The following is a 21,174-nucleotide window of genomic DNA, read 5'->3' on the forward strand; positions in this document are numbered from 1 at the left end:
CCTTATGTATTGAGGTGCTCCTATGTTGGGGGCATAAATATTTACAATTGTTATATCTTCTTTTTTGATTGATCCCTTTATCATTATGTAGTGTCCTTCTTTGTCTCTTCTAATAGTCTTTTTTTTAAGTCTATTTCTTCTGATATGAGAATTGCTACTCCAGCTTTCTTTTGATTTCCATTTGTATAGAATATCTTTTCCCATCCCCTAATTTTTGGGCTGTATGTGTCCCTAGGTCTGCAGTGGGTGTCTTGTAGACAACATATATACGGGTCTTGTTTTTGTATCCATTCTACCAGTCTGTATCTTTTGGTTGGGGCATTTAATCCATTTACATTTAAGGTAATTATTGATATGTGTGTTCCTATTACCATTTTCTTAATTGTTTTGGGTTTATTATTGTAGGTCTTTTCCTTTTATTGTGTTGCTTGCCTACAAATGTTCCTTTTGCATTTGTTGTAAAACAGGTTTGGTGGTGCTGAATTCTCTTAGCTTTTGCTTGTCTGTAAAGTTTTTAATTTCTCCATCAAATCTGAATGAGATCCTTGCTGGGTAGAGAAATTTTGGTTGTAGGTTTTTCTCCTTCATCACTTTAAAATGTCCTGCCTCTCCCTTCTGGCTTGCAGAGTTTCTGCTGAAAGATCAGATGTTAACCTTATGGGGATTCCCTTGTGTGTTATTTTTCCCTTGATGGTTTTAATATTTTATCTTTGTATTTAATTTTTGATAGTTTGATTAATATGTGTCTTGGCATGTTTCTGCTTTGCTTTATCTTATATGGGACTCTCTATACTTCCTCTACTTGACTGTTTCCTTTCCCATATTAGGGAAATTTTCAACTATAATTTCTTTAAATATTTTCTCAGTCCCTGTCCTTTTCTCTTCTTCTGGGACCCCTATAATTCGAATGTTTGTGCATTTCATGTTGTCCCAGAGGTGTCTGAGACTGTCCTCAATACTTTTAATTCTTTTTTCTTTATTCTACTCTGCAGTAATTATTTCCACTATATTACCTTCCAGATCCCTTATCAGTTCTTCTGCCTCAGTTATTCTGCTATTGATCCCTTCTAGAGAATCTTTAATTGCATTTATTGTGTTGTTCATCACTGTTTGTTTGCTCTTTAGTTCTTCTAGGTCCTTGTTAAACGTTTCTTGTATTTTCTCCATTCTATTTCCAAGACTTTGGATCATCTTTACTATCATTATTCTGAATCCTTTTTCAGGTAAACTGCGTATTTCCTCTTCATTTGTTAGGTCTGATGGGTTTTTATCTTGCTCCTTCATCTGCTGTGTGTTTCTCTGCTTCTCATTTTGCTTAACTTACTGTGTTTGGGGTCTCCTTTTTGCAGGCTGCAGGTTCATATTTCCTGTTGTTTTGGTGTCTGCCCCAAGGCTCTAAGGTTGGTTCAGTGGGTTGTGTAAGCCTCCTGGTGGAGGAGACTAGTGCCTGTGTTCTGGTGGATGAGGCTGGATCTTGTCTTTCTGTTGGGCAAGTCCACGTCTGGTGTTGTGTTTTGGGGTGTCTGGGGCCTTATTATGATTTTAGACAGCCTCTCTTCTAATGGGTGGGGTTGTGTTCCTGTCTGACTAGTTGTTTGGCATAGGGAGTCCAGCACTGTAGCTTATTGGTCATTAAGTGGAGCTGGTCTTGGTGTTGAGATGGAGATCTCTGGGAGATTTTCACCATTTGATATTTCGTGGAGCTGGGAGGTCTCTTGTGGACCAGTGTCCTGAACTTGGCTCTCCCTCCTCAGATGTACAGCCCTGACATCTGGCTGGAGCACCAAGAGCCTGTCATCCACACAGCTCAGAATAAAAGTGAGTAAAAGAAAGAAAGAAAAAACAAAAGAAAGAAGTAAATAAAATAAAATAAAACAAAGTTATTAAAATAAAAATTTATTATTTAAAAAAAATTTAAATATAATGCAAAAAAAGAATGAAAGAAAGAAAGAAGAGAGCAACCAAACCAAAAAAATTCACCAGTTATAATAAGCTCTAAAAACTATACTGAAAAAAGAAAAAAAAAAGACAGAGAGAACCCTAGGACAAATGGTAAAAGCAAAGTTATACAGACAAAATCACACACAAAAGCATACACATACACACTCACAAAATGAAAAAAATGGAAGGAAATATATATATCGTTGCTCCCAAAGTCCACCTCCTCAATTTGGGATGAGTCATTGTCTATTCAGGTATTCCACAGATCCAGGCTACATCAAGTTGATTGTGGAGATTTAATCCACTGCTCCTGAGGCTGCTGGGAGAAATTTCCCTTTCTCTTCTTTCTTCGCACAGCTCCTGGGTTTCAGCTTTGGATTTGGCCCCGCCTCTGCATGTAGGTCTCCTGAGGGCGTCTGTTCTTCGCTCAGACAGGACGGGGTTAATGGAGCAGCTGATTAGGCAGGTCTCTCACTCAGGCCGTGGGGAGGGAGGGGTAAGGGATGCAGGGCAAGCCTGCAGCGGCAGAGGTCAACAAGACGTTGCAGCAGCCTGAGGTGTGCCGTGTGTTCTCCTGGAGAACTTGTCCCTGGATCACAGGACCCTGGCAGTGGCAGGCTGCACAGGCTCCCCGGGAGGGGAGGTGTGGATAGTGACCTGTGCTTGTACACAGGCTTCTTGGTGGCTGCAGCAGCAGCCTTAGCGTCTCATGCCCATCTCTGGGGTCCACGCTGATAGCCGCGGCTTGCGCACGTCTCTGGAACTCCTTTAAGTGGCACTCTTAATCCCCTCTCTTTGCAAACCAGGAAACAAAGAGGCAAGAAAAAGTGTCTTGCCTCTTCAGCAGCTCCAGACTTTTTCCCAGACTCCCTCCCGGCTAGCTGTGGCACATTATCTCCCTTCAGGCTGTGTTCATGCCGCCAACCCCAGTCCTCTCCCTGGGATCTAAGCTCCGAAGTCTGAGCCTCAGCTCCCAGCCCTCGCCTGCCCTGGCGGGTAAGCAGAGAAGCCTCTCGGGCTGGTGTGTGCTAGTCAGCACCAATCCTCTGTGTGGGAATGTCTCTGCTTTGCCCTCCGCACCCCTGTTGCTGCTCTCTCCTCCATGGCTCCGAAGCTTCCCCCCTCCACCACCCGCAGTCTCAGCCCGCAAAGGGGCTTCCTATTGTGTGGAAACCTTTCCTCCTTCACAGTTCCCTCCCACTGGTGCAGGTCCCATCCCTATCCTTTTGTATCTGTTTTTTCTTTTTTTTGGCCCTACCCAGGTATGTGGGGAGTTTCTTGCCTTTTGGGAGGTCTGAGGTCTTCTGCCAGCATTCAGTAGGTGTTCTGCAGGAGTTGTTCCACATGTAAATGTATTTCTGATGTATTTGTGAGGAGGAAGGTGATCTCCATGTCTTATTCTTCCACCATCTTGTTGCTCCTCCAAACGTGGTGATTTTTGTCGCATCTAAATTAGTGAGTGTTTGTTTCATCTAAAAATTAACCACCTGCTGACAGAATGGACCTCGCAGTACCGCCAGGTCTGTCCTCTCCCTGTGCAGCCACAGTTTCCCGTGCTCCCAAGCTGTTGGCGTCTGTGTACCGATGCTCTCGTCTGCTGCTAGAGGGCACTCCTGGCCCAGGCGACCCAGACTACCAGCCTCGGAGGGTAATAATGGGGTGGGGGCGGCCACAGTGACATCTGGGATTTGTGGTCCTGGGGAAAGGATTGCAGAAGCAAAAAGTGCTAAGAGTTGCTTCTTCCCTGCCAGCTTCTCTGGATGGTTTGGACGCCCCAGATTGGCCAACCCCCTATCTTGGGAGACCTTAGGGACGTTTTTGACTATAATCTCTTTAAATACCTTCTTGGGTCCTTTCTCTCTCTCTTCTCCTTCTCGGACCCCTATAATGTGAATGTGGGTGTGTTTAATGTTGTCACAGATGTCTCTTAGGCTGTCTTCATTTCTTTTCATTCTTTTTTCTTTATTCTGTTCTGTGGCAGTGAATTCCACCTTTCTGTCTTCCAGGTCACTTACCCATTCTTTTGCTTCAGTTATTCTGCTATTGATTCCTTCTAGTGTGTTTTTCATTTCAGTTATTGTATTGTTCATCTCTGTTTGTCAGTTCTTTAATTCTTCTAGGTGTTTGTTCTTTAATTCTTCTAGGTCTTTGTTAAACATTTCTTGCATCTTCTCAATCTTTGCCTCCATTCTTTTTCTGAGGTCCTGGATCATCTTCACTATCATTATTCTGAATTCTTTTTCTAGAAGGTTGCCTATATACACTTTATTTAGTTGTTTTTCTTGGATTTTATCTTGTTCTTTCATCTGGTACAAAGTCCTCTGCCTTTTCACTTTGTCTATCTTTCTGTGAATGTGGTTTTTGTTCCACAGGCTGCAGGATTGTAGTTCTTGCTTCTTCTGTCTGCCCTCTAGTGGATAAAGTTATCTCAGAGGCTTATGTAAGCTTCCTGATGAAAGGGACTGGTGGTGGGTAGAGCTGGTGTTGTTCTGGTGGGAAGAGCTCAATAAAACTTTAATCTTGTTGTCTTCTGATAAGTGGGGTTGAGTTCCCTCCTTGTTGGCTTTGTGGCCTGAGGCATCCCAGCACTGGAGGCTACAGGCTTTTTGGTGGGGCTAATGGTGGACTCCAGGAGGACTTATGCAAAGGAGCACTTCCCAGAGCTTCTGCTGCCTGTGTCCTTGTCCTTGCAGTAAGCCACATCCACCCCATGCCTCAGCAGGAGATCATCTCCTATGTGGTCACTGCTCCTTCCCTCTGGGTCTCATGCACCCACTACTTTGTGTGTGCCCTCCAAGAGTGGAGTCTCTGTTTCCCCCAGTCCTGTTGATGTCTTGCAATCAAATCCCACTAGCCTTCAAAGTCTGATTCTCTGGGAATTCCTCCTCCTGTTGCCAGACCCCCAGGTTGGGAAGCCTGATGTGGGGCTAAGGACCTTCACTCCAGTGGGTGGACTTCTGTGCTGTAATTGTTCTCCAGTTTGTGCATCATCCACCCAGTGGTTACAGAATTTGATTTTATTGTGATTGAACCCCTCCTACCATCTCATTGTGACTTCTCCTTTGTCTTTGGTTGTGGGGTATCTTTTTTCGTGAGTTCTGGTGTCCTCCTGTCAATGATTCTTCAGTAGCTAGCTGTGATTCCAGTCCTCTTGCAAGGGGGAGTGAGTGCACGTCCTTCTACTCCACCATCTTGAACCAATTGCTCCCAGCGTCTCTCCAATTTTATTTCAGTTGTCTCATGTACAAAAATCCCTGCCTCTCACAGGACTAAAAATTGTTAAGTTCCAATCCAAATACTCAAATCTAAGTACTTTCATTTAATTTGTCTTACTCCACAGTCCCTTGGGCCCCAGAATACATAGCAGAATTCTGCATTAAGTAGATAATTGTACCTAACAGTGGCCACAGATGCAATTTTCACCTCTCCATTTGTTGGAAATACTATCAACTGTTTCCAAGGAAATGTTGTTTAACCTGCTCTGAAGTGGAAGTTTAGGGATAATGTGTACTAGGTTTTCCTTGGGAAATTGGTGGGAGGAACAGTGTAACATGGACAGAAACCCTAGAACCCTGGCAGTTTGAGATAGTCAGGTTTGCTTTGTGGAGGTTCTAGAATCCTAGAGTAGGAAATAAAAAGGGGCAATATATGAAACCTTTGAAACTATATCATAATAGGTATTGTCCTCATTCTGATCTCAATAGACATTGTTGTAACTCAATAGTCAGTCACAAACTTTTTCTTAGCTGCCCCCAGTATATTAAGAGACTTGCTGGCTTCAGTAGGGATGAACATCAGGTTAAAGCTGGAAACTAGTACTAGAACTACTACACAAATGCCCTACCAGAATGGTTCCCTAAAAGTCTTATAGCTCAAAATCCTTTTCAATTACTTAGAAAACAGAACAAAAAGAACTGAGTTTGGAGAAAGCAGATTTTTTAAGTATTACATTTATTTCAATATTTATTGAATCTCAATGCACACAGAAATATACCAGGCACAATTGTAGGGTTTAGATAGAAGAAACTGATACAGATGAAATGACGTGGAGTCTCTACCCTCTGGGAACTTACACCTAAGAAAGGAAAATTTAATACAAAAAGCAATCACACACAAGACAAAATGTGGGAATTGCCTATGAAAGGTACCAGCAGAGCACTCCAAAGAGGAAGTGAAGAGTTGAGAGACACAGGATCATTTGAAATAGACCATAAAGTATGGATAGGATTGTCAACTAAGGTGAGTATAGACATTACATGTTGGAAGAAAAAGGAATCCAGAGTGACGTGTGCATTGAGTACCTGCAGGGGAGAAGTGAATAAGACTTGGAAACTAGTTGAGGACAGATGAATAATGACCTCAAAAGCAAGAATAGTTTCTATTTTATTCTGTAGGCCATGGGAAATCACTGGCTGATATTTTTAAAGAAGGGAAGTGGCATGAATGAAGTTGCACTTTAGGAAATTTAGTCTTAAGGTCACGTGCAAAAGGAATTACAAAGCTGAGTGGTAGAATGCAGGGGAGACAGCAATGAGACATCTGGTGACACACTGCAAGGGTTTGGACGATAGTAATTTAGGGCAGAGCAACACTGCAAAACAAGAAAAGTTTGGTTTTTGTTCCAGTGTGCCCTAGTCCATCACCTTCCCCAGGCCTCTACTCCTCTATATCTATTGTCATCTCATCACATAGCATCTAGTGAAACCTATCCAAGGTTTCTCTCCTTCTCCTGGAACTGATCTACTCTCAACCCCAGGGCCTTTCTTCATTCCCAGTAGCCCTGGGCCTTTCTTTCTGTTTTTAGCACCTAAACATAGGGTGTTAGACCTCAAGATCATGCAATCAGGCTAATTTGACTCTAGGCTATTTGACTCCAGGCTATTTGACTCCAACTTTTTAAGTTCTGTACACCATGATGAGGAAACTCAGATAGGAAAGTGACTTGCCCAAAGTTGCATGTAGAGTTAGGGGTTGAAAAAAAATTCTGGGGGAAAAAAGACTGAAGGAATTACAATCATTGCAATATTCCTTCCTCTGGATTACACTGTCGGGTCCTCAAGCTGTTACTCACCTCTGAGTAAACTTTAGGCAGCAGCATGTTTGGTTGGTAGCATCTGGTTAGATTCAGCCCTGTTTACCAAGTTGTAGTCAGAACTGCCTCTGCCCTCATCCCCTTCCAGAAAGACTACTCGCTCCCTAGTTAAAATTAGTCCCCAGCTGTCAGAAAGGTGGTACATAGAAACAGCCTCAGAAAGCAGCACTGTTGAGAGAAGAAGGCAAAAATGGCTGGGGTCTGGGGGAAATCAGATTACTGAAAGCAGTGAGTAAAAAGGGGGCTTTTGGAGCCTCTATCAGACATGATATAAGGGAGTAAATGAGTGCCTGGTAAAACATATATTTAAGAAAGCATGAAGGGGTTTGATGAGAGGAAGGATGGGATAGTGGACTGGATGGAAAAGTATGAAGGGCACAATTAGGTGTAGAGAGAAATATGTAGGAGTAGTGTAACTAATAGCTTATGGCAATTATTCTCAGAAGAATCGTATTACCAAACAAATTATATGCTGAGCCCTTCCAATAAGAATACAAAAAGAGTGGCATTTTACTAATATAAATCTAATCTATAGATGCAAATCTTTAATTAATTCATATTACAAAGTTAATCAAAAGTTAAGGCATTACTGTACTCCAATATGTTAAATTTGATACATAACACCTGTATTTGAGGTTTTTGTTCATTCAAAACTTACAAATTTTTAAAACTGCAAACAAAACCTTTTTAGGTGGTGACGTGGCAGATTGTGTGCTGAGAAAGTTGGTGCAGGGTGCAAGAGAAGGGGGGTTTGCGGGCTTCCCTGGTGGCGCAGTGGTTGGGAGTCCGCCTGCCGATGCAGGGAACACGGGTTCGTGCCCCGGTCTGGGAGGATCCCACATGCCACGGAGTGGCTGGGCCCGTGAGCCATGGTCGCTGAGCCTGCACGTCCAGAGCCTGTGCTCCGCAACGGGAGAGGCCACGGCGGTGAGAGGCCCACATACCGCAAAAAAAAAGAGAAGGGGGGTTTGCACTGTTTTGACTTCATTGGAATCAAACATCAACTGTGTCTGTGGCTCCTCCTGCTCCCACCAGCTATCCTTCAGCTTCTGCTGATTCAGAAGAAAGAGGCTCTATGTTATCATACTCAGTTGTTGAGAGAGAAAGAAAGCAACAATAATGCCAACTGATGCTGCAGCCATGTGGTTGACAGGGTCTTGGTGCCCCAGACGGGTGAGAGGACTGAGCCTCTGAGGTGGGAGAGCTGAGTTCAAGACACTGGACCACAAGAGACTTCCTGGTCCCATGTAATATCAATCGGCAAGAGCTCTCCCAGAAATCTCCATTTCAATGCTAAGACCCAGCTCCACTCAATGACCAGCAAGGTCCAGTGCTGTACAGCCCATTCCAAACAACTAGTAAGACAGGAACAAAACACCACCCATTAGCAGAGAGGCTGCCTAAAATCATAATAAGGCCACAGACACCCCAAAACGCACCACTGGATGCATTCCTGCCCAACAGAAAGACAAGATCCAGCTTCATCCACCAGAGCACAGGCACCAGTCCCTTCAACGAGGAAGCCTACAAAACCCACTGAACCAACATTACCTACTGGCGGCAGATACTAAAAACAACAGGAATAACGAATATGCAGCCTGTGAAAAGGAAACCCCAAACACAGTAAGTTAAGCAAAATGAGAAGACAGAGAATTACTCACCAGATGAAGGAGCGAGGTAAAAACCCACCAGACCAAACAAATGAGAAGGAAACAGGCAGTATACCTAAAAAATAATTCAGAGTAATGATAGTTAAGTTGATACAAAATCTTGGAAATAGAATGGAGAAAACACAAGGAACATTTAACAAGGACCTAGAAGAACTAAAGAGGAAACAATCTATGATGAAAAACACAGTAAATGAATTAAAAATTCTCTAGAAAGAATCAATAGCAGAATAACTGAGGCAGAAGAACGAATAAGTGATCTGGAAGATAAAATAGTGGAAACAACTACCACAGTGCAGAATAAAGAGAAAAGAATGAAAAGAATTGAGGACAGTCTCAGAGACCTCTGGGACAACATTAAACGCACCAACATTCGAATTATAGGGGACCCAGAAGAAGAAGAGAAAAAGAAAAGGACTGAGAAAATGTTTGAAGAGATTATAGTTGAAAACTTCCCTAATATAGAAAAGGAAATAGTCAATCAAGCACAGGAAGTGCAGAGAGTCTATACAGGAAAATTCCAAGGAGAAACACGCCAAGACACATATTAATCAAACTATCAAAAATTAAATACAAAGAAAAAATATTAAAAGCAGCAAGGGAAATACAACAAATAACACACAGGGAATCCCCATAACGGTAACAGCTGACCTTCCAGCAAAACCTCTGCAGGCCAGAAGGGAGTGGCAGGACATATTTAAAGTGATGAAAGGGAAAAACCTACAACCAAGATTACTCTACCCAGCAAAGATCTCATTCACGTTCAATGGAGAAATTAAAACCTTTACAGACAACCAAAAGCTAAGAGAATTCAGCACCACAAAACCAGCTTTACAACAAATGCTAAAGGAACTTCTATAGGCAAGAAACACAAGAGAAGGAAAATACCTATAATAACGAGCTCAAAACAATTAAGAAAATGGGAATAGGAACATGTATATTGATAATTACCTTAAATGTAAATCGATTAAATGCTCCCACCAAATGACATAGACTGGCTGAATGGACACAAAAACAAGATGCATATATATGCTGTCTAGATGAGACTCACTTCAAACCTAGGGACACACACAGACAGAGAGTGAAGGGATGGAAAAAGATATTCAATGCCAAAGAAATCAAAAGAGGGCTGGAGTAGCAATACTCATATCAGATAAACTAAACTTTAAAATAAAGACTATTACAAGAGACAAAGAAGGACACTACATAATGATCAAGGGATCAAACCAAGAAGAAGATATAACAATTGTAAATATTTATGCACACAACACAGAAGCACCTCAATACATAAGAAAAATTCTAACAGTGATAAAAAGGGAAATCAACAGTAACACAATCATAGTAGGGGACTTCAACATCCCATTTTCACAAATGGAAAGATCATCCAAAATGAAAATAAATAAGGAAACACAAGCTTTAAATGATACATTAAATAAGATGGACTTAATTGATATTTATAGGACATTCCATCCAAAAACAACAGAATACATATTTTTCTCAAGTGCTCATGGAACATTCTCCAGGAGAGATAATATCTTGGTCCACAAATAAAGCCTCATCAATATAAGAAAATTGAAATCATATCAAGTACCTTTTCCAACCATAGCACTGTGAGACTAGATATCAATTGCAAGAAAAATCTGTAAAAAAATACAAACACATGGAACCTAAACAATATGCTACTAAATAACCAAGAAATCACTGAAAATATCAAAGAGGAAATCAAAAAATACCTAGGACCAAATGACAATGAAAAGGCAATCAGCCAAAACATATGGGATGCAGCAAAAACAGTTCTAAGGGGAAGTTTATAACAATACAATCCTACCTCAAGAAACAAGAAACATCTCAAATAAACAACCTACCCTTACACCAAAAACAGTTAGAGAAAGAACAAAAAAACCCCAAAGTTAGCAGAAGGAAAGAAATCATAAAGATCAGATCATAACTAAATGAAAAAGAAATGAAGGAAAGGATAGCAAAGATCAATAAAACTAAAAGCTGGCTCTTTGAGAAGATAAACAAAATTGATAAACCATTAGCCAGACTCATCAAAAAAAAAAAAAAAAAAAAAGGGAGAAGACTCAAATCAATAGAATTAGAAATGAAAAGGAAGTAACAACTGACACTGCAGAAATACTAAGGATCATGAGAGATTACTACAAGCACATACAGGCCAATAAAATGGACAACATGGAAGAAATGGGCAAATTATTAGAAAAGCAAAACCTTCAGAGACTAAACCAGGGAGAAATGGAAAATATGAACAGACGAATCACAAGCACTGAAATTGAAACTGTGATTAAAATCTTCCAAGAAACAAAAGCCCAAGACCAGATGGCTTCACAGGCGAATTCTATCAAACATTTAGAGAAGAGCTAACACCTATCTTTCTCAAACTCTTCCAACATGTATCAGAGGGAGGAACACTCCCAAACTCATTCTAAGAGGCCACCATCACCCTGATACCAAAACCAGACAAAGATGTCACAAAGAAAGAAAACTACAGGCCAATATCACTGATGAACATAGATGTTAAAATCCTCAACAAAATACTAGCAAACCGAATCCAACAGCACATTAAAATGATCACACACCATGATCACATGGGGTTTATCCCATGAATGCAAGGAATCTTCACTATACACAAATCAATGTGATAAAACCATATTAAAAAATTGAAGGAGAAAAGCATATGATCTTCTCAATAGATGCAGAAAAAGCTTTTGACAATATTCAACACCCATTTATTCAAAAAGCCCTCCAGAAAAGTAGGCATAGAGGGAATTTTCGTCAACATAATAAAGGCCATATATGACAAACCCACAGCCAACGTTGTTCTGAATGGTGAAAAACTGAAACCATATCCACTAAGACCAGAAACAAGACAAGGTTGCCCACTCTCACCACTATTAATCAACATAATTGTGGAAGGTTCAGCCACAGAAATCAGAGAAGAAAAAGAAATAAAAACAATCCAAATATGAAAACAAGAAGTAAAACTGTCACTGTTTGCAGATGCCATGATGCTATACATCCTAAAGATTCTACCAGAAAACTACTAGAGCTATTCAGTGAATTTGGTAAAGTAGCAGGATACAAAATGAATGCACAGAAATGTCTTGCATTCTTATACACTAAAGATGAAATATCTGAAAGAGAAATTAATGAAACACTCCCATTTACCATTTCAACAAAAAGAATAAAATACCTAGGAATAAATCTACCTAAGGAGACCAAAGACCTGTATGCAGAAAACAATAAGACAGTGATGAAGGAATTTTAGGATGATACAAAGTGATGGAGAGCTATACCATGTTCTTGGATTGGAAGAATCAACATTGAGAAAATGACTATACTTCTCAAAGAAATCTAGAGATTCAATGCAATCCCTATCAAACTACCAATGGAATTTTTCACAGAGCTAGGGCAAAAAATATCACAATTTTCATGGAAAAACAAAAGACTCCTAATAACCAAAACAATCTTGAGAAAGAAAAACAGAGCTGGAGGAATCAGGCTCCCTGACTTCAGACTATACTCCAAAGCTACAGTAATCAAGACAGTATGGTACTGGCACAAAAACAGAACTATAGATCAATGGAACAGAACAGAAAACCAAGAGATAAACCCACACATATATGGTCATCTTATCTTTGATAAAGGAGGCAAGAATATACAATGGAGAAAAGACAGCCTCTTCAATAAGTGGTGCTGGGAAAACTGGATAGCTACATGTAAAAGAATGAAAGTAGAACACTCCCCAACACCATACACACAAAAAAACTCAAAATGGATTAAAGACCTAAATGTAAGGCCAGACAGTATAAAACTCTTAGAGGAAAACATAGGCAGAACTCTCTATGACATAAATCACAGCAAGATCCTTTTTGATCCACATCCTAGAAAATGGAAATAAAAACAAAAATAAAGAAACAGGACCTAATGAAAATTAAAATCTTTTGCACAGCAAAGGAAACCATAAACAAGACAAAAAGACAGCCCTCAGAATGGGAGAAAATATTTGCAAATGAAGCAAGAGACAAATGAGTAATCTCCAAAATTTACAAGCAGCTCATGCAGCTCAATATCAAAAAAACAAACAACCCAATCCAGAAATGGGCAGAAGACCTATATAGACATTTCTCCAAAGAAGATATACAGATTGCTCACAAACACATGAACGGATGCTCCACATCACTAATCCTTAGACAAATGCAAGTTAAAACTGCAATGAGGTGTCACCTCACACCAATAAGAATGGCCATCATCAAAAAATCTACAAACAATAAATGCTGGAGAGGGTGTGGAGAAAAGGGAACCCTCTTGCACTGTTAGTGGGAATGTAAATTGGTACAGCCACTATGGCGAACAGTATGGAGGTTCCTTAAAAAATTAGAAATAGAACTACCATACCACCCAGCAATCCCACTACTGGGCATATACCCTGAGAAAACCATAATTCAAAAAGTGTCATGCACCAAAATGGTCATTACAGCTCTATTTACAATAGCTAGGACATGGAAGCAACCTAAGTGTCCATCAACAGATGAATGGATAAAGAAGATGTGACACATATATACAATGGAATATTACTCATCCATAAAAAGAAACAAAATTGAGTTATTTGTAGTGAGGTGGATGGACCTAGAGTCTGTCATACAGAGTGAGATAAGTCAGAAAGTGAAAAACAAATACCGTATGCTAACACATATATATGGAATCTAAAAAAAAATGGTTATGAAGAACCTAGGGGCAAGACTGGAATAAAGAGGCAGGTGTAGAGAATGGACTTGAGGACACAGGGAGGGGGAAAGGGAAGCTGGGACGAAGTGAGAGAGTGTCATGGACTAATACATACTACAAATGTAAAATAGTTAGTGGGGGGCTTCCTTGGTGGCGCAGTGGTTGAGGGTCCGCCTGCCGATGCAGGGGACACGGGTTCATGCCCCGGTCCGGGAGGATCCCGCGTTCCACGGAGCGGCTGGGCCCATGGGCCATGGCTGCTGGGCCTGCGCGTTCGGAGCCTGTGCTCCGCATTGGGAGAGGCCACAACGGTGAGAGACCCGCGTACCGCAAAAAAAAAACAATAAAATAGCTAGTGGGAAGCAGCCACATAGCACAGGGAGATCAGCTCGGTGCCCTGTGACCACCTAGAGGGATGGGATAGGGAGGGTTGGCGGGAGATGCAAGAGGGAGTCGATATGGGGGTATATGTATATGTATAGCTGATTCACTTTGTTATAATGCAGAAACTAACACACCATTGTAAAACAATTATACTCCAATAAAGAATTTTTTTAAAAAAGCAAAACCTTTTTAGGCTGTCTAGATCATTTTTATGAGACCCAAGAATCCACAGAATGTACCTTAAACCACCAGCTTAACATGTACTTTTCCTTGGGTAATTCACCATTTAATAGGGAATTCCAAAGAAAAGTCTTCAAGAATTGAATGAATAAATGTTTAAAGGAGAAATTTCAGACAGTAAGCCTCTCAGAAAGTGTCAAAGGCCCTGAGGGTAGTGTAGGTTGCCGATAATTTGATAACAAACGTCATATTAAATATTATAATTTTACATTTAAAAAATAAAATGGATCCTATTGCTTTGTAATATAGAATACAAAAATAAAGTCTGGCAAAATGTTCTTGGCTAGTGGTGTATATGAAAAAGATAGGACATAATCCTTAACATGGAGAGTAATGACCCCTTGTCAAAAAGCCATATCAAAATCCTGGTGGGCATATTAAATTTTTCTCTTTATCAACTAGAAGCATGGGATTTTTAAAGGATGAAAACACTATAGCATACAAAGTTCTTAATAATAGCAAAACAATAAGAGGACATATAGACTCCAGATCTCTTTTGTGTAATACAAACTTCTCTTTTACCTAAACTGAAAGAGTTAGATGGGGCTTGGCAAGAGTTTCTACCACTAAAGCAGTTCTTAACGTGAGTCGTGGCTTCAGGGCATATCTAAGCTCTTTGAAATTGTATGCAAAGTTTCATGTACATATATGTACATTTTTTTCAGGGAGGAAGGTCCACAGCTTTTGTCAAAGTCACAAAAGGATTTGTGCTCCTCCCCCGCTGAAAATACAGCTTTAGAACCACAGAAATTAAAGATCTCACCTCCGGGAAAGTTACATGTAATTCCAGGGTGTATGGTTTGTAAGAACAAAGGTGGAAGGTTATTTGGAAGGAGGTAAAATATTCTTAACGAAAAAGCATTAAATTTGATAAGGTTTCGAGAGTCCATGATTGCAACATATGACCATCCAAATTAACAGGAGGTGTTAATGTGCCCCTGAGGAAAGGGTTTATATGGAATGTAACTATGTGCAAAGCAGTATTCAGGGAACAAGGTTATGTGCTGGAGGTGAGGGCTCAGATAATAAGATAGACCTGGTACTCCAAGAGCCCACTTAAGGCAACTTTCTTAATATATACATTTTAGCTACATTGGTTTCTGAAACCAACCAAATTTTTAAAATCAGTCTTGACCCAACATTCAATTACTGATGTGCATTACTATAGCACCATCTTGTGGAATATAGTTGAAATTCATGCATGTCTTTAGGTGGCTGCTTAGTCAGTGGTTCTCAAAGTGTGTTCTGTGAACCCCTGGGGGTACTTAAGGCATATTCAGGGAGTCCATAGGGTCAACGTTATTTTCATAATAATACTAAGATGTCATTTGCCATTTTAAATGTGTTGGATTTGTACTGATGCAAATGGTGGGTAAAACTACGTATACTTTAGCATGAATCATGGCAATGGTCCCAAATTATACTATTAGTCATTGTGTTCTTCACTGCTATGCATCTGAAGGAAACCAAAAGCTTGTTATACTTATGAGTATCCTTATGAAGTAGCAAGAAAAAAACTTGGGAGTCCAGGCCAAAGGACTCAATGTACAGGAATTCACTTTGTCAATTTTGCTTGTAAGAAATCCCTCCAAGAACTGAGGAATCTCTGCGAGTAGCAGATATTTGTGAGCATCACAGATAAGAGGTTTGTGTTTTAGTATGCACTCCTCCACCCATTAGCTTAGAGTTTCAAGGGTTTTTATCTCTATAAAGAAGATATTACTAGGAGTTGCTGCACTGAGAAGTTGTGAGGATTAAAAGCTGGATATAATGGCCTGGTAAACACTGCCTCTTCTAGTGTCCTCTCTTCCTCCCTGTGCTAAAGTTTAGCAAAGAATTTAATCTTCACAGAAACCCTATGAAGTTGATATTTTCCTCCTCTTTTTCAGATGGAAAAACTGAGGCCAGGAAAGATTCAAGTCTCTCACCTGAAGTCACACAGCAATGTGAGTGGTAAAGAGGGCTTGAACCCAGGCAATTTCACTCCAGAGGAGTAAAAGTCTCCTGAAATTTCTGACTGTTAGAACATGAAGAAAGCCAGAAAGGAGGAGGAGATTGCACAGTTAGCTGGAGTCTAGAAAATGATGAAGACATGACACAAGATAGAAAGGGATAGTAACTCTTTATGAAAAATGGATATAGAGCCTTAAAACAGAATGTGGACCTAAATACTCAGAATCACACCACTTTGGAAGATTTATAACAAAAATAGTATGAATGTAGTTAATAGTTGTAATGGAGTTGTGAGCTGAAGAACCATGTTGGTGCTAGCAAAATGGCAGAATTCCTATAGCATAAAAGTTGTCTTGCAAGAGCTTTATTGATGTCTAAGAGTTTAATGATGTCTAAAGAAAATATGATAATTCCTCAGCCACCTGAAGGACAGTGTTATAGCAACTAATCAAAAAGAAAAACCACAGCCTCTCCCCCTCAGTCTTTTTTTTTGTCTTTTTTTTTTTTTTGCGGTACGCGGGCCCCTCACTGCTGTGGCCTCCCCCGCAGCGGAGCACAGTCTCCAGACGTGCAGGCCCAGCGGCCATGGCCAACAGGCCCAGCCGCTCCGTGGCATGCGGGATCCTCCTGGACCGGGGCACGAACCCGCGTCCCCCGCATCGGCAGGCGGACGGACTCCCAACCACTGTGCCACCAGGGAAGCCCCGCCTCAGTCTTTTTTTAAGATTTTTTTTTATATGGACTATTTTTAAAGTCTTTATTGAATTTGTAACAATACTGTTTCTGTTTTATGTTCTGGTTTTTTGACTGTGAGGCATGTGGGCTCTTAGCTCCCTGACCAGGGATTGAACCCTCACCCCCTGCATTGGAAGGCAAAGTCTTAACCACTGGACCGCCAGGGTAGTCCCCCACTCAGTCTCTATTTTCCACAATGGTGATTTTTTTATAGATACGCTTTGTAGACCTCAAAGTACTGGAAAGGAAGCTCTCATTCAAAGGCAATTTATCTTAAAATAATGTAGATAATACCATTTTTTTGTCCATTTGAAATACATAGCATGTGCTATAACAAAGCATCCTGTCAAGTGTAACAATCAGCAGGAAGAGCCATTTCCTAGAGTGTGCCTGCAGGGCTCAGGGATCTCAGAGCTGGTGTCAGATCACTGGTGGGGTGAGGCCAGTTCCTGACACAGTTGGACATGGGGCCCAGGGTGTCCTCAAACTTGTGTTGGCCTGCTAGTTTGCAGAGCCAGGGCCTAGCTGGTCCCAGGGTAGAGTCTGGACAGCTGTGGGTGATCTGGGTCCACAGGCTACAGATTTGTGGTTTTCTTGCATCTGGTGTCTGCTCCCTAGTGGGTGAGGCTAGTCTAGAGGGTAGTGCAGGATTCCTGTGCCTGCCCATTGGTGGGTGAAGCTTGGTCTTGGCCCTCTGGTGGGAAGAGATGTGTCTAGGGTCACCTGCAGCCTCAGGAATTCTTTAAGCAGCCTATCTGCTGATGGGTGGGGCTTTTGTCCTTGCCCAGTTAGTTGTTTGGCCTGAGGCATCCCAGCACTGGTGCTTATAGGCTGTTGGGTGGGGCCAGGTCTTTGTGATAATGAGCTAGAGCGAGGATCCCATGATGGCACCTGCTGGCACTATTGTACATGTGATGGAAAGCTCCCAAATATGGCTGCTGCCAGTATCTATGTTCCCAGAGTGAGACACATCTGCCCCCTACCTCTCTGGAAGACTCTCCAAGAACAGCAGGTAGGTCTGGTCCAGGCTCCTATAAAATCACTGCTTTTGCCCTTGGTCCTGGTGAACATGAGATTTTGTGTGCGCCCTTTAAGAGTAAAGCCTATTTCCCCCAGTCCTTTGGGATTCCTAAAATTAAACCCCACTGGAGTTCAAAGCCAAATGCTCTAGGGGCTCATCTTCCTGGTGCAGGACCCAAAGGCTGGGGAGCTCTAAGTAGGGCTCAGAACTCTCACACCTGTTGAAGAATCTCTGCAATATCATTATTCTCCAGTTTGTGGGTCACCCTCCCAGGGGTATGGGACTTGATTATATCATGAATCCACTACTCCTACCTGTCATTGTAGTCCCTTCTGTATGTCTTTTCTTTTCTTTTCTTTTTTTTTTTTTTGATAGATACCTCAACCTCTCTCTCTTCCTTTCTTTTTAATTTATTTATTTTTTATTTTTTGCTCTGTTGGGTCTTCGTTTCTGTGCGTGGGCTTTCTCTAGTTGTGGCAAGTGGGGGCCACTCTTCATCACGGTGTGTGGGCCTCTCACTATCGCGGCCTCTCTTGTTGCAGAGCACAGGCTCCAGACGCGCAGGCTCAGTAGTTGTGGCTCACGGGCCTAGTTGCCTCGTGGCATGTGGGATCCTCCCAGACCAGGGCTCAAACCCGTGTCCCCTGCATTAGCAGGCAGATTCTCAACCACAGCGCCACCAGGGAAGCCCCCTTCTTTATGTCTTTAGTTATAGATATTTTCTAGTAGCATCCAGTCTTTCTCATCAATGGTCATCCTGAGGATAGTTGTGACTTTGGTGTGCTCATGGGAGGAGGTGAGCTGAGGTTCTTTCTTCTCCATTATCTTCGCAGATCCCTCTGTTTTATTCTTTAGATTCCACGTATGAGATCCAGGACTTCCCCTTTCTAGTCCAGAAGGTAAGGAGCTTGGAAGTCATTATTCTGTCCTAACAACAGGTAAAAAGCTGAAAACTGAAAAATTAAAAACTCTTCTTAGATTCATCAGAGAAGTGAGGAGTGGGAGAACTGCTGACACTAAAATTGGAAAGAAAGACAGGCAGATACAGAGAATCACAATTCACCAATACAGAAAATCATAATCATAAACCTCCATGGGAAGCAGTGCTGGGGTAGAGAAACCAGAAATATATTTAATGAATTGCTTGCGCCTCACTGTGGACAAATTTGAGAGTTAAAAACTCCTGGGGGAGACAGTCATTGTAAGACCCCCACACATTTGTGACTTTTTTTTTAACATCTTTACTGGGGTATAATTGCTTTACAATGGTGTGTTAGTTTCTGCTTTATAACAAAGTGAACCAGTTGTACATACACATATGCTCCCATATCTCTTCCCTCTAGCAATTTCCTCCCTCGCACCCTCCATATCCCACCCCTCTAGGTGGTCACAAAGCACTGAGCTGGTCTCCTTGTGCTATGCGGCTGCTTCCCACTGGCTATCTGTTTAACGTTTGGTAGTGTATATATGTCCATACCACTGTCCCACATTATCACAGCTTACCCGTCCCCCTACCCATATCCTTAAGTCCATTCTCTAGTAGGTCTTTGTCTTTATTCCTATCTTACCCCTAGGTTCTTCAATACATTTTTTTTCTTAAATTCCATATATATGTGTTAGCATACGGTATTTGTCTTTCTCTTTCTGACTTACTTCACTCTGTATGACAGACTCTAGGTCCATCCACCTCACCACAAATAGCTCAATTTCGTTTCTTCTTATAGCTGGGTAATATTCCATTATATATATGTGCCACATCTTCTTTATCCATTCATCCAATGATGGACACTTAGGTTGTTTCCATCTCCGGGTTATTGTAAATAGACCTGCAATGAACATTTTGGTACATGACTCTTTTTGAATTATGGTTTTCTCAGGGTATATGTCCAGTACTGGGATTGCTGGGTCATATGGTAGATCAATTTGTAGTTTTTTAAGGAACTTCCATACTGTTCTCCATAGTGGCTGTACCAATTCACATACCCACCAGCCATGCAAGAGTGTTCCCTTTTCTCCATACCCTCTCCAGCATTTATTGTTTCTAGATTTATTGATGATGGCCATTCAGACTGGTGTGAGATGATATCTCATTGTAGCTTTGATTTGCATTTCTCTAATGATTAATGATGTTGAGCATTCTTTCACGTGTTTGTGGCAGTCTGTATATCTTCTTTGGAGAAATGTCTATTTAGGTCTTCTGCCCATGTTTGGATTGGGTTGTTTGTTTTTTTGTTATTGAGCTGCATGAGTTGCTGGTAAACTTTGAAGATTAATCCTTTGTCAATTGCTTCATTTGCAAATATTTTCTCCCATTCTGAGGGTTGTCTTTTCATCTTGTTTATGGTTTCCTTTGCTGTGCAAAAGCTTTGAAGTTTCATTAGGTCACATTTGTTTATTGTTTTTTATTTTCATTTCTCTAGGAGGTGGGTCAAAAAGGATCCTGCTGTGATTTATGTCATAGAGTGTTCTGCCTATGTTTTCCTCTAAGAGTTTGATAGTTTCTGGCCTTACATCTAGGTCTCTAATCCATTTTGAGCTTACTTTTGTGTATGGTGTTATGGAGTGATCTAATCTCATACTTTTACATGTACCGGTCCAGTTTTCCCAGCACCACTTATTGAAGAGGTTGTCCTTTCTCCACTGTACATTCCTGCCTCCTTTATCAAAGATAAGATGACCATATGTGCGTGGGTTTATCTCTGGGCTTTCTATCCTGTTCCATTGATCTATATTTCTGTTTTGGGGCCAGTACCATACTGTCTTGATTACTGTAGCTTTGTAGTATAGTCTGAAGTCAGGGAGCCTGATTCCTCCAGCTCCGTTTTTCTTTCTCAAGATTGCTTTGGCTATTCGGTGTCTTTTGCGTTTCCATACAAATTGTGAAATTTTTTGTTCTAGTTCTATGAAAAATGCCAGTGGTAGTTTGATAGGGGTTGCATTGAATCTGTAGATTGCTTTGGGTAGTAGAGTCATTTCAACAATGTTGATTCTTCCAATACAAGAACATGGTATATTCCTCCACCTATTTGTATCATCTTTAATTTCTTTCATCAGTGTCTTACACTTTTCTGTATACAGGTCTTTTGTCTCCTTAGGTAGGTTTATTCCTAGATATTTTATTCTTTTTGTTGCAATGGTAAATGGGAGTTTTTTGTTGATTTCACTTTCAGATTTTTCATCATTAGTGTATAGGAATGCCAGAGATTTCTGTGCATTATTTTTGTATCCTGCTACTTTACCAAATTCATTGATTAACTCTACTAGTTTTCTGGTAGCATCTTTAGGATTCTCTGTGTATAATATCATGTCATCTGCAAACAGTGACAGCTTTACTTCTTCTTTTCCGATTTGGATTGCTTTTATTTCCTTATCTTCTCTGATTGCTGTGGTTAAAA

The 21,174-nt window shown here is 41.0% G+C and overlaps 1 pseudogene; it reads left to right on the forward strand.

Annotated features, from left to right (window-relative positions):
• The first annotated feature begins 3,439 nt into the window (after positions 1–3,439).
• Positions 3,440–16,471, forward strand: LOC132594460 (ubiquitin-conjugating enzyme E2 variant 1 pseudogene; annotated as a pseudogene).
• The last annotated feature ends 4,703 nt before the right edge of the window (positions 16,472–21,174 follow it).

Source organism: Globicephala melas, chromosome X (assembly GCF_963455315.2).
Source record: "Globicephala melas chromosome X, mGloMel1.2, whole genome shotgun sequence".
In the NCBI taxonomy this organism is placed as follows: domain Eukaryota; kingdom Metazoa; phylum Chordata; class Mammalia; order Artiodactyla; family Delphinidae; genus Globicephala; species Globicephala melas.